Consider the following 14968-nt stretch of genomic DNA (forward strand, 5'->3'; position numbering starts at 1 on the left):
TACAACAGTATAGTGGTGCTGCTGGGTACAACAGTATAGTGGTGCTGCTGGGTACAACAGTATAGTGGTGCTGCTGGGTACAACAGTATAGTGGTGCTGCTGGGTACAACAGTATAGTGGTAGTATGGTGGTGCTGCTGGGTACAACAGTATAGTGGTGCTGCTGGGTACAACAGTATAGTGGTAGTATGGTGGTGCTGCTGGGTACAACAGTATAGTGGTGCTGCTGGGTACAACAGTATAGTGGTAGTCTGGTGGTGCTGCTGGGTACAACAGTATAGTGGTGCTGCTGGGTACAACAGTATAGTGGTGCTGCTGGGTACAACAGTATAGTGGTAGTATGGTGGTGCTGCTGGGTACAACAGTATGGTGGTGCTGCTGGGTACAACAGTATAGTGGTGCTGCTGGGTACAACAGTATAGTGGTAGTCTGGTGGTGCTACTGGGTACAACAGTATAGTGGTGCTGCTGGGTACAACAGTATAGTGGTGCTGCTGGGTACAACAGTATAGTGGTAGTATAGTGGTGCTGCTGGGTACAACAGTATAGTGGTAGTCTGGTGGTGCTGCTGGGTACAACAGTATAGTGGTAGTATGGTGGTGCTGCTGGGTACAACAGTATAGTGGTAGTATAGTGGTGCTGCTGGGTACAACAGTATAGTGGTAGTCTGGTGGTGCTGCTGGGTACAACAGTATAGTGGTGCTGCTGGGTACAACAGTATAGTGGTGCTGCTGGGTACAACAGTATAGTGGTAGTATAGTGGTGCTGCTGGGTACAACAGTATAGTGGTAGTCTGGTGGTGCTGCTGGGTACAACAGTATAGTGGTAGTCTGGTGGTGCTGCTGGGTACAACAGTATAGTGGTGCTGCTGGGTACAACAGTATAGTGGTAGTCTGGTGGTGCTGCTGGGTACAACAGTATAGTGGTGCTGCTGGGTACAACAGTATAGTGGTGCTGCTGGGTACAACAGTATAGTGGTAGTCTGGTGGTGCTGCTGGGTACAACAGTATAGTGGTGCTGCTGGGTACAACAGTATAGTGGTAGTATAGTGGTGCTGCTGGGTACAACAGTATAGTGGTAGTATAGTGGTGCTGCTGGGTACAACAGTATAGTGGTAGTCTGGTGGTGCTGCTGGGTTCAACAGTATAGTGGTAGTATGGTGGTGCTGCTGGGTACAACAGTATAGTGGTAGTATAGTGGTGCTGCTGGGTACAACAGTATAGTGGTAGTATAGTGGTGCTGCTGGGTACAACAGTATAGTGGTAGTCTAGTGGTGCTGCTGGGTACAACAGTATAGTGGTGCTGCTGGGTACAACAGTATAGTGGTGCTGCTGGGTACAACAGTATAGTGGTAGTCTGGTGGTGCTGCTGGGTACAACAGTATAGTGGTGCTGCTGGGTACAACAGAATAGTGGTGCTGCTGGGTACAACAGTATAGTGGTAGTATGGTGGTGCTGCTGGGTACAACAGTATAGTGGTGCTGCTGGGTACAACAGTATAGTGGTAGTCTGGTGGTGCTGCTGGGTACAACAGTATAGTGGTAGTATGGTGGTGCTGCTGGGTACAACAGTATAGTGGTAGTATGGTGGTGCTGCTGGGTACAACAGTATAGTGGTAGTCTGGTGGTGCTGCTGGGTACAACAGTATAGTGGTAGTATAGTGGTGCTGCTGGGTACAACAGTATAGTGGTGCTGCTGGGTACAACAGTATAGTGGTAGTATGGTGGTGCTGCTGGGTACAACAGTATAGTGGTAGTATGGTGGTGCTGCTGGGTACAACAGTATAGTGGTAGTATGGTGGTGCTGCTGGGTACAACAGTATAGTGGTAGTCTGGTGGTGCTGCTGGGTACAACAGTATAGTGGTAGTATGGTGGTGCTGCTGGGTACAACAGTATAGTGGTAGTATGGTGGTGCTGCTGGGTACAACAGTATAGTGGTAGTATAGTGGTGCTGCTGGGTACAACAGTATAGTGGTAGTCTGGTGGTGCTGCTGGGTACAACAGTATAGTGGTAGTCTGGTGGTGCTGCTGGGTACAACAGTATAGTGGTAGTATGGTGGTGCTGCTGGGTACAACAGTATAGTGGTAGTATAGTGGTGCTGCTGGGTACAACAGTATAGTGGTAGTCTGGTGGTGCTGCTGGGTACAACAGTATAGTGGTAGTATGGTGGTGCTGCTGGGTACAACAGTATAGTGGTAGTATGGAGAGGGAGAGCAGAGAGGGAGAGCAGAGAGGGAGAGCAGAGGGGAGAGCAGAGAGGGAGAGCAGAGGTAGAGATGGAGAGGAGGGGAGCGGGAGAGAGGGACGGAGGAGAGTGCTATGGCTTAGGTTAATCTCAGCGTGTGAACCAGGAGGGTCATTGTCCCGACCCCATTGATATGGAGATAGACTGGGATCAGAACTGTGTGTGTGTGATCATGTTTTAAGTCTCTCAGAATGAACACCAAATGCTGGTGAAAAGTAAGGCTCCCCACCATGTTATAAAGCTCTCTCCCCCCCGTATTATGAGGCTCCCCCTTCCCCCCGTATTATAAGGCTCTCTCTCCCTCCCGTATTATAAGGCTCTCTCTCCCCCCCGTATTATAAGGCTCTCTCCCCCCCATATTATAAGGCTCTCTCCCCCCCGTATTATGAGGCTCCCCCTTCCCCCCGTATTATAAGGCTCTCTCTCCCCCCCGTATTATAAGGCTCTCTCTCCCCCCCGTATTATAAGGCTCTCTCTCCCCCCCGTTTTATAAGGCTCTCTCTCCCCCCCGTATTATAAGGCTCTCTCTCCCCCCCGTTTTATAAGGCTCTCCCCCCGTATTATAAGGCTCTCCCCCCCGTATTATAAGGCTCTTTCCCCCCCGTATTGTAAGGCTCTCTCCCCCCCGTATTATACGGCTCTCTCCCCCCTGTATTATAAGGCTCTCTTCCCCCCTGTATTGTAAGGCTCTCTTCCCCCCTGTATTGTAAGGCTCTCTTCCCCCCTGTATTGTAAGGCTCTCCTCCCCCCCGTATTATAAGGCTCTCTCCTCCCCCCCCGTATTATAAGGCTCTCTCCTCCCCCCTGTATTATAAGGCTCTCTCCCCCGTATTATAAGGCTCTCTTTCCCCCCTGTTTTATAAGGCTCTCCCCCCTGTTTTATAAGGCTCTCTCCCCCCCCCCCCCGTATTATAAGGCTCTCTCTCCCCCCCCGTATTATAAGGCTCCCCCCCCCACGTTTTATAAGGCCCCCCACCCCCTCCATAAGTAAGCATTTCACTGTAATGTCTACACCTGTTGTATTCGGCGCATGTGGCAAATAAGATTTGATTTGATGACATCTAGTGGAAAGCCTTCCCAGAAGAGTGGAGGCTGTTTTAGCAGCAAAGGGGGGACCAACTCCATATTAATGCCCATGATTTTGGAATGAGATATTCAATGAGCAGGTGTCCACATACTTTTGGTCACGTAGTGTACCTTTACGAAATGTAACATATCATACAAAATGGAGTGTCTTACGCCCTTTTTAGTGATTTACGTAAAGAATAATACGAAATGCTCTGAGACCAGGTTTAGTATTAACACAGTAGCTCTTTTTTCAATGGTCAAATTAACTCACAGATTGGTCTTGGGTCCCTGTATAAAAACCTACAACTACTACCAGGGTGAACCCTCTCACCAACCTGGTCTCAAAGCATTTCGTATTATTCTGTACGTAAATCCGAGAAACACTACATTTAGTATGATATGTTACGTATGGTATGTATTAACTTGTGGATGTTCTGATGTTAAGGTAAAGATTTTGAATGGAGAAAGCTGATCCGAGAGCAGCGCCACCTTTCTTTCGATCCTATCAGTGTGGACACATGCTCCGAGGATACACTTAGTGACCGTTCTCTCTGCGTGGTGTTTTGGGAAAAAACACGTTGCATCTTGGGCCGTTGTAGGAAAGATTGTTAAAACACAAGCCTAAGTTCCATCGCTATCGGGAAACCGGGCCCAGGTCTGTTACGGAGAGGTCAGGTGTCTGTGTGTGTGTGTGTGTGTGTGTGTGTGTGTGTAGAGGTCTGTGTGTGTGTGTGTGTGTGTGTGTGTGTGTGTGTGTAGAGGTCAGGTGTCTGTGTGTCTGTGTGTGTGTGTGTGTGTGTGTGTGTAGAGGTCTGTGTGTGTGTGTGTGTGTGTGTGGTGTGTCTGTGTGTGTGTGGAGGTCAGGTGTGTGTATATGTGTGTGTGTGTAGAGGTCAGGTGTGTGTGTGTGTGTAGAGGTCAGGTGTGTGTGTGTGTGTGTGTGTGTATAGAGGTCTGTGTGTGGTGTGTGTGTGTGTGTCTGTGTGTGTGTCTGTGGAGGTCAGGTCTGCAGTAGTGGCTGTTCTGTCTTGGGATTGTAAACATGCAGTACCTCTGACCTCCAGGACTTTGAGGTAGATCAGAGAGTGATCTCATGTCACCATATAGTCTACTATTAGGTGATCCTGGCTGCTTAGCTGTCTGGTTGAGTCTGTCTACTATCAGGTGATCCTGGCTGCTTAGCTGTCTGGTTGAGTCTGTCTACTATCAGGTGATCCTGGCTGCTTCGATGTCTGGTTGAGTCTGTCTACTATCAGGTGATCCTGGCTGCTTCGATGTCTGGTTGAGTCTGTCTACTATCAGGTGATCCTGGCTGCTTAGCTGTCTGGTTGAGTCTGTCTACTATCAGGTGATCCTGGCTGCTTAGCTGTCTGGTTGAGTCTGTCTACTATCAGGTGATCCTGGTTGCTTAGCTGTCTGGTTGAGTCTGTCTACTAACAGGTGATCCTGGCTGCTTAGATGTCTGGTTGAGTCTGTCTACTATCAGGTGATCCTGGCTGCTTAGCTGTCTGGTTGAGTCTGTCTACTATCAGGTGATCCTGGCTGCTTAGCTGTCTGGTTGAGTCTGTCTACTATCAGGTGATCCTGGCTGCTTAGCTGTCTGGTTGAGTCTGTCTACTAACAGGTGATCCTGGCTGCTTAGCTGTCTGGTTGAGTCTGTCTACTATCAGGTGATCCTGGCTGCTTAGCTGTCTGGTTGAGTCTGTCTACTAACAGGTGATCCTGGCTGCTTAGCTGTCTGGTTGAGTCTGTCTACTAACAGGTGATCCTGGCTGCTTAGCTGTCTGGTTGAGTCTGTCTACTAACAGGTGATCCTGGCTGCTTAGCTGTCTGGTTGAGTCTGTCTACTATCAGGTGATCCTGGCTGCTTAGCTGTCTGGTTGAGTCTGTCTACTAACAGGTGATCCTGGCTGCTTAGCTGTCTGGTTGAGTCTGTCTACTAAATGTAAAAACAAATTTTAATTGCCATTTAGCAGATGCTTTTATCCAAAGCGACTTAGTCATGTGGGCATACATTTTTACATATGGGTGGTCCAAGGGGATCGAACCCACTACCCTGGCGTTACAAGTGCCGTGCTCTACCAGCTGGTGATCCTGGCTGCATAGCTGTCTGGTTGAGTCTGTCTACTATCAGGTGATCCTCCCCTCCTCCTCCCCTCCCCCCTCCTCCTCCCCTACTCCCCCTCCCCCCTGTCATCAAGGCAAAGGGTGGCTATTTGAAGAATCTCAAATATAAAATCTATTTTGATTTGATTAACACTTTGTTGGCTACAACATGATTCCATCTGTGTTATTTCATAGTTTTGATGTCTTCACTATTATTCTACACTGTAGAAAATAGTACAAATAAAGAAAAACCCTTGAATGGGTAGGTGTTCTAAAACTTTTGACCGGTAGTGTAAGTATTCAGACCCCTTTACTCAGTACTTTGGCAGCAATTACAGCCTCGAGTCTTCTTGGGTATGACCCTAAAAGCTTGGCACACCTGTATTTGTGGAGTTTCTCCCATTCTTCTTTGTAGATCCTCTCAAGCTCTGTCAGGTTGGATGGGGAGTGTCGCTGCACCGGTATTTTCAGGTCTCTCCAGAGATGTTCGATCGAGAAGTCCGGGCTCTGGCTGGGCCACTGAAGGACATTGAGACTTGTCCCGAAGCCACTCCTGTGTTGTCTTGGCTCTGTGCTTAGGGTCGTTGTCCTGTTGGAAGGTGAACCTTCACCCCAGTCTGAGGTCCTGAGCACTCTGGAGGAGGTTTTCATCAAGGATCTCTCTGTACTTTGCTCCATTCATCTTTCCCTCGATCCTGACTAGTCTCCCAGTCCCTGCCAATGAAAAACATCCCCACAGCATGATGCTGCCACCACCATGCTTCACTGTAGGGATGGTGCCAGGTTTCCTCCAGATGTGACGATTGGCATTCAGGCCAAAGAGTTCAATCTTAGTTTCATCAGACCAGAGAATCTTATTTCTCATGATCTGAGAGTCCTTTAGGTGCCTTTTGGCAAACTCCAAGCGGGCTGTCATGTGCCTTTTACTGAGGAGTGGCTTCCGTCTGGCAACTCTACCATAAAGGCCTGATTGCTGGAGTGCTGTAGAGATGGTTGTCCTTCTGGAAAGTTCTCCCATCTCCACAGAGGAACTCTGGAGCTCTGTCAGAGTGACCATCGGGTTCTTGGTCACCTCCCTGATCAAGGCCTTTCTCCACCGATTACTCCGTTTGGCTGGGCGGCCAGCTCTAAGAAGAGTCTTGGTGGTTCCAAACATCTTCCATTTAAGAATGATGGAGGCCACTGTGTTCTTGGGGACCTTCAATGCTGCAGAAATGTTTTGGTACCCTTCCCCAGATCTGTGCCTCGACACAATCCTGTCTTGGAGCTCTACGGACAATTCCTTCGATATCATGGCTTGGTTTTTGCTCTGACATGCACTGTCAACTGTCGGACCTTATTTAGACGTGTGTGCTTTTCAAAATCATGTCCAATCAATTGAATTGACCACAGGTGGACTCCAACCAACAATTCTACAATCAAGTTGTAGAAACAGCTCAAGGATGATCAATGGAAACAGGATGCACCTGAGCTCAATTTCGAGTCTCATAGTAAAGGGTCTGAATACTTTTTGTAATAAATTTGCAAACATTTCTAAAAACCAGTTTTCGCTTTGTCATTATGGGGTATTGTGTGTAGATTGATGAGGAAACATTTTTATTTAAATCCATTTCAGAATAAGGCTGTAACGTAACAAAATGTGTTAAAAGTAAAGGGGTCTGAATACTTTCCGAATGCACTGTAGGTCTACACTGAGGAGAAATAGGTCTACACTGAGGAGAGAAATAGCTGGACTAGTGGCAGTGTGTGTGTGTGTGTGTGTGTGTGTGTGTAGGACAGGTATGTGTGTGTGTGTGTCACATGTGAGTGAGCTCTCTGTAGTGTGTTAGCATCTGTAGATGACAGCACTCCACTCGCCTGCCTGTCACCCCTTCTGTCTGCCTGCCTGTATCTGCCTGCCTACCTGTCTGCCTGCCTGTCTGTGTCTGCCTGTCTGTGTCTGCCTGCCTGTCTGCTTGCCTGCCTACCTGTCTGCGTCTGTCTGCCTGTCTGCCTGCCTGCCTGCCTGCCTGCCTGCCTGCCTACCTACCAGTCTGCCTGCCTGTCTGTCTGCCTGTCTGTCTGTCTTGCTGTCTGTCTGCCTGCTTGTGTGAGAGTGATAAATCACACTGCAGCACTCCTGCATGAAGAGCTGCTTTCTGTGTCTGTGTGTGTCGACCCGGGGAGAAAGGGAGCGGGAGGGAGAGGGCCGTTCAGGTTGAAGGCTGAGAGTAATTCAGACCCCACAAATCTATTTCACAGCTGGTACCATGTCTGGAGGAGAGAGAGGGGAGGGAGATCTGGTACCATGTCTGGAGGAGAGAGAGAGGGGAGGGAGATCTGGTACCATGTCTGGAGGAGAGAGAGAGGGGAGGGAGATCTGGTACCATGTCTGGAGGAGAGAGAGAGGGGAGGGAGATCTGGTACCATGTCTGGAGGAGAGAGAGAGGGGAGGGAGATCTGGTACCATGTCTGGAGGAGAGAGAGAGGGGAGGGAGATCTGGTACCATGTCTGGAGGAGAGAGAGGGGAGGGAGATCTGGTACCATGTCTGGAGGAGAGAGAGAGGGGAGGGAGATCTGGTACCATGTCTGGAGGAGAGAGAGGGGAGGGAGATCTGGTACAGAGAGAGAGAGAGAGAGAGAGGAGGGAGATCTGAGAGAGAGAGAGAGAGAGAGAGAGAGAGAGAGGAGGGAGATCTGAGAGAGAGAGAGAGAGAGAGAGAGAGAGAGAGAGAGAGAGAGAGAGAGAGAGAGACTATATGCACCCACTGGACTCTACCCACACCCCAACACGCGCCCTGCTGCTTCTGTCCTGTTGCCTCGTCACTTTACCCCTCCCTTTATGTGCATACACTACGTGGCCGAAAGTATATTATTCAAATTAGTGGCTTCGGCTACTTCAGTCACACCAGTTTCTGACAGGTAAATAAAACCGAGCACGCAGCCATGCAATCTCCATAGACAAACATTGGCAGTAGAACGGACTTACTGAAGAGCTCAGTGACTTTCAAACGTGGCACCCGTCATAGGATGCCACCTTTCCAACAAGTCAGTTCGTCAAATTTCTGCCCTGCTAGAGCTGCCCCCGGTCAACTGTAAGTGCTGTTGTTGTGAAGTGGAAACGTCTAGGAGCAACAACGACTCAGCCGTGAAGTGGTAGGCCACACCAAGCTCACAGAACGGGACCGCCGAGTGCTGAAGCACGTAACGCGTAATAATCGTCTGTCCTCGGTTGCAACCCTCACTACCGAGTTCCAAACTGCCTCTGGAAGCAACGTCAGCACAAGAGCTGTTAGTCCGGAGCTTCATGAAATGGGTTTCCGTGGCCGAGCAGCTGCACACAAGCCTAAGATCACCATGCGCAATGCCAAGCATCGGCTGGAGTGGTGTAAAGCTAGCCACCATATACTCTCTGTATATAGCCATGTTATTACCTGGTACTCTCTGTATATAGCCATGTTATTACCTGGTACTCTCTGTATATAGCCATGTTATTACCTGGTACTCCCTGTATATAGCCATGTTATTACCTGGTACTCCCTGTATATAGCCATGTTATTACCTGGTACTCTCTGTATATAGCCATGTTATTACCTGGTACTCTCTGTATATAGCCATGTTATTACCTGGTACTCTCTGTATATAGCCATGTTATTACCTGGTACTCTCTGTATATAGCCATGTTATTACCTGGTACTCCCTGTATATAGCCATGTTATTACCTGGTACTCCCTGTATATAGCCATGTTATTACCTGGTACTCTCTGTATATAGCCATGTTATTACCTGGTACTCCCTGTATATAGCCATGTTATTACCTGGTACTCCCTGTATATAGCCATGTTATTACCTGGTACTCTCTGTATATAGCCATGTTATTACCTGGTACTCTCTGTATATAGCCATGTTATTACCTGGTACTCTCTGTATATAGCCATGTTATTACCTGGTACTCTCTGTATATAGCCATGTTATTACCTGGTACTCTCTGTATATAGCCATGTTATTACCTGGTACTCCCTGTATATAGCCATGTTATTACCTGGTACTCTCTGTATATAACCATGTTATTACCTGGTACTCTCTGTATATAGCCATGTTATTACCTGGTACTCTCTGTATATAGCCATGTTATTACCTGGTACTCCCTGTATATAGCCAAGTTATTACCTGGTACTCTCTGTATATAGCCATGTTATTACCTGGTACTCCCTGTATATAGCCAAGTTATTACCTGGTACTCTCTGTATATAGCCTCGTTATTACCTGGTACTCCCTGTATATAGGCATGTTATTACCTGGTACTCTCTGTATATAGCCATGTTATTACCTGGTACTCTCTGTATATAGCCATGTTATTACCTGGTACTCTCTGTATATAGCCATGTTATTACCTGGTACTCTCTGTATATAGCCATGTTATTACCTGGTACTCTCTGTATATAGCCATGTTATTACCTGGTACTCTCTGTATATAGCCATGTTATTACCTGGTACTCCCTGTATATAGCCATGTTATTACCTGGTACTCTCTGTATATAGACATGTTATTACCTGGTACTCCCTGTATATAGCCATGTTATTACCTGGTACTCTCTGTATATAGCCATGTTATTACCTGGTACTCTCTGTATATAGCCATGTTATTACCTGGTACTCCCCTGTATATAGCCATGTTATTACCTGGTACTCTCTGTATATAGCCATGTTATTACCTGGTACTCTCTGTATATAGCCATGTTATTACCTGGTACTCTGTATATAGCCATGTTATTACCTGGTACTCTCTGTATATAGCCATGTTATTACCTGGTACTCTCTGCATATAGCCATGTTATTACCTGGTACTCTCTGTATATAGCCATGTTATTACCTGGTACTCCCTGTATATAGCCATGTTATTACCTGGTACTCCCTGTATATAGCCATGTTATTACCTGGTACTCTCTGTATATAGCCATGTTATTACCTGGTACTCCTTGTATAGAGCCATGTTATTACCTGGTACTCCCTGTATATAGCCATGTTATTACCTGGTACTCTCTGTATATAGCCATGTTATTACCTGGTACTCTCTGTATATAGCCATATTAGTTTTACTTGATATAGTTATTCACTGTGTATTCATTCCTCCTGTCTCTATTTCCATTTAATATTTTCTCTTTAAATCTGCATTGTTGGAAAAAGACCCGTAAGTAAGCGTTTCACTGTTAGTCTACAAAATGTGATTTGATCTCATTAAAAACACATCTATATTCTAGTGTTTTCTCTTGGTATATTCAATCAACACAATACTCCGCCGCTCTAATCCCAACTCATCTGATCTTCAGCTACAGGACATTTACAGTTGAAGTCGGAAGTTTACATACACCTTAGCCAAATACATTTAAACTCAGTTTCTGACATTTAATCCTAGTACAAATTCCCTGTCTTAGGTCAGTTAGGATCACCACTTTATTTTAAGAATGTGAAATGTCAGAATAATAGTAGAGTACGATTTATTTCAGCTTTTATTTATTTCATCACATTCCCAGTGGGTCAGAAGTTTACATACACTCAATTAGTATTCGGTAGCATTGCCTTTAAATTGTTTAACTTGGGTCAAACGTTTTGGGTAGCCTTCCACAAGCTTCCCACAATAAGTTGGGTGAATTTTGGCCCATTCCTCCTGACAGAGCTGGTGTAACTGAGTCAGGTTTGTAGGCCTCCTTGCTCGCACACGCTTTTTCAGTTCTGCTCACACATCTTCTATAGGATTGAGGTCAGGGCTTTGTGATGGCCACTCCAATACCTTGATTTTGTTGTCCTTAAGCCATTTTGCCACAACTTTGGAAGTATGCTTGGGGTCATTGTCCATTTGGAAGACCCATTTGCGACCAAGCTTTAACTTCCTGACTGATGTCTTGAGATGTTGCTTCAATATATCCACATCATTTTCCTTCCTCATGATGCCATCTATTTTGTGAAGTGCACCAGTCCCTCCTGCAGCAAAGCACCCCCACAGCATGATGCTGCCACCCCCATGCTTCACGGTTGGGATGGTGTTCTTTGGCTTGCAAGCAATCCCCTTTTTCCTCCAAACATAACGATGGTCATTATGGCCAAACAGTTCTATTTTTGTTTCATCAGACCAGAGGACATTTCTCCAAAAAGTACTATCTTTGTCCCCATGTGCAGTTGCAAACCGTAGTCTGGCTTTTTTATGGCGGTTTTGGAGCAGTGGCTTCTTCCTTGCTGAGCAGCCTTTCAGGTTATGTCGATATAGGACTCGTTTAACTGTGGATATAGATACTTTTGTACCTGTTTCCTCCAGCATCTTCACAAGGTCCTTTGCTGTTGTTCTGGGATTGATTTGCACTTTTCGCACCAAAGTACATTCATCTCTAGGAGACAGAACGCGTCTCCTTCCTGAGCGGTATGACGGCTGCGTGGTCCCATGGTGTTTATACTTGCATACTATTGTTTGTACAGATGAGCGTGCTACCTTCAAGCGTTTGGAAATTGCTCCCAAGGATGAACCAGACTTGTGGAGGTCAAACATTTTTTTTTCAATTTCTTTTGATTTTCCCATGATGTCAAGCAAAGAGGCACTGAGGTTGAAGGTAGGCCTTGAAATACATCCACAGGTACACCTCCAATTGACTAAAATGATGATATCAGAAGCTTCTAAAGCATTTTCCAAGCTTTTTAAAAGGCACAGTCAACTTAGTGTATATAAACTTCTGACCCACTCGAATTGTGATACAGTGAATTATAAATCAAATAATCTGTCTGTAAACAATTGTTGGAAAAATTACTTGTGTCATGTACAAAGTAGATGACTTGCCAAAACTATAGTTTGTTAACAAGACATTTGTGGAGTGGTTGAAAAAACGAGTTTTAATGACTCCAACCTAAGGGTATGTAAACTTCCGACTTCAACTGTAGATTATACTGTACAAAGGGTGGTTAAAATCCTGAATGCTGATTGGTTAAAACCGCATTCCAGCCTGTGTCTATTCCACAAGTTACCACCGGCTAAATACCTATTTACTCTGTTCCATCTGAAGAAGAAAAAAAACAGTGTGCTGTAAGTGTGTATTTAGCGTTCGTGAAATTATTTTTGATGTGATATGAAAGTAGAGGGCTTTGTGTTTCTAGAACAGTACCACAATGGGAGAATCGATCCACGTTTAGATGGAGTATTTGCCTGTTTTTGTCTTCCAGAGACAATTTGCCTTTTAACAGAACATATAAAAAGGGTCCTTACATTTGAGTCATTTAGACGACGGTCTTAACCAGAGCGATTTACAGTTAGTGCATTCATCTAGGTGGGTTAACCACATGCTGTAGCGTTCACGTTTCCCTTCACTGGAACCAAGGCCTTAACCATTAAAAACAGCAAGATTATTTTTAATATTTTCAAACTGCAGCCAAGCATCGATTATCATGTCACCAGAAGAAGACCCTCGATATTTATTGGAAAGGAGCGTCCCCGTGCAGTTTATCATATAATTTATATAATCTGCATGCTTTAATCTGCTTGGTTTCCCCAACGAGTCGTAGTGGGGAGATCACACAACATGACATCGCGTGGCTACAAGCTTGATATTATGTTTTTTTTTGCGCATAAAAGCGTTTACACCGACATTTTTTCGCGTAATTCATTTTACAGACACAAAAAGATCCCAACCTTGTCTAACGTATTTTTTTTTGTCGACATTTACCTAAACTTGTTCTGTTTCCATCAGTCCTGTCATGATATTGGTCCTTTACTCGCATCAAAAGGTTGGATGGAACCCTGGTTATAGTAAGTACATTTTAACTAAATGAAGTACACTATACAGTGCATTGGGAAAGTATTCAGACCCATTGACTTTTTCCACATTTTGTTACGTTACAGCCTTATTCTAAAATGGATTGAATAACATTACAGCCTTATTCTAAAATGGATTGAATAATTCCCCCCCCCCCCCCCCTCAATCCCCCCCTCCCCTCAATCTATCTATACACAATACCTCATAATGACAAAGCGAAAACAGGATATACATTTTTTGCTAATTTATTAAAAATAAAAAACAGAAATACCTTATTTATGTAAGTATTCAGACCCTTTGCTATGAGACTCGAAATTGAGTTCAGGTGCATCCTGTTTCCATTGATCATCCTCGAGATGTTTCTACAACTTGATTGGAGTCCACCGGTGGTAAATTAAATTGGACTGGACATAATTTGGAAAGGCAAATCAATTGTAAAGTCCCTGCAGCAATGTTCCAACATCTAGTGGAAAGCCTTCCCAGAAGAGTGGAGGCTGTTATAGCAGCAAAGGGGGGGGGAACCAACTCCATATTAATGCCCATGATTTTGGAATGAGATGTTTGACGAGCATACTTTTGGTCATGTAGTGTAGCTATCAGCAAAGTCTGTGCAAGTAGGGGAGAAAAAGTCAAGTGCGAGGGTTAGTTAAATGAAAGGCAAGTTTTATTTGGTGGTGGGGGGGGGGGGGGTTGGATGGATTAGACTCTTTGAAGAGGAAGGGTTTCAGCATGAACTGCAGGAGCGAGTCACTGCTTTGATGTTTGCAGGTGTTGTCCAGGGTCACGCCAAGGTTCCTTGTACTCTGGGAGGGGGACACCGTGGAGTTGTCAACCGTGATGGAGAGGTCTTGGAGCGGGCAGGCCTTCCCCCGGGAGGAAGAGCAGCTCTGTCTTGTCGAGGTTGAGCTTGAGGTGGTGGGCCGACATTCCAAGTTGAGATATCTGCCAGGCACACAGAGATGCTGTCGCCACCTGGGTGTCAGAAGGGGTGAAGGAGAAAAGTAGTTGAGTGTCGTCCGCATAGCAATGATAGGAGAGACCATGTGAGGAGATGACGGAGCCGAGTGACTTGGTGTATAGAGAGAAGAGGGGAGGGCCTAGAACCGAGCCCTGGGGGACACCAGTAGTGAGAGTACGTGGTGCAGACACAGATCCTCTCCACGTCACCTGGTAGGAGCGGCCTGCTAGGTAGGATGCAATCCAACAGTGTGCAGGGCCTGAGACGCCCAGCCCTGAAAGGGTGGAGAGGAGGATCTGATGGTTCACGGTGTCGAAAGCAAAGGATAGATCTAAGAGGATAAGAACAGAGGAGAGAGAGTCAGCTTTGGCAGAGCGGAGAGCCTCCGTGACACAGAGAGGAAAGCAGTCTCTGTTGAGTGATCCGTCTTGAAGCCTGACTGGTTAGGGTCAAGAAGATGGTTCTGAGAGAGATAACGACAGAGTTGGATCAGAGACAGCACGCTCAAGAGTTTTAGAAAGAAGGGACACGGGTCTGTAGTATTTGTGACGACGCATGACCATGTGGGTAGGGCCTGAGTGGGTAGGGTTGGAGGAAAGGGAGACAGAAAAGGAAACAAAGTAGTGATCAGAGACCTGGAGGTGGGGTTGCAGTGAGATTAGTAGGAGAACAGCTTCTGGTAAAGATGAGGTATCTGCTAGCGTGCTAGTAGATACCCATAGACGTCCAGTCATTGCGCTAACGCTAGTTAGCATTGGCTTTCGAAACTACCTCCAACGTCCTTCATACAGGACACAGAGACATAAAAATGGTTATC

This window comes from Coregonus lavaretus (genome assembly GCF_964263955.1).
Source record: "Coregonus lavaretus genome assembly, contig: HAP1_SCAFFOLD_720, whole genome shotgun sequence".
Classification (NCBI taxonomy): domain Eukaryota; kingdom Metazoa; phylum Chordata; class Actinopteri; order Salmoniformes; family Salmonidae; genus Coregonus; species Coregonus lavaretus.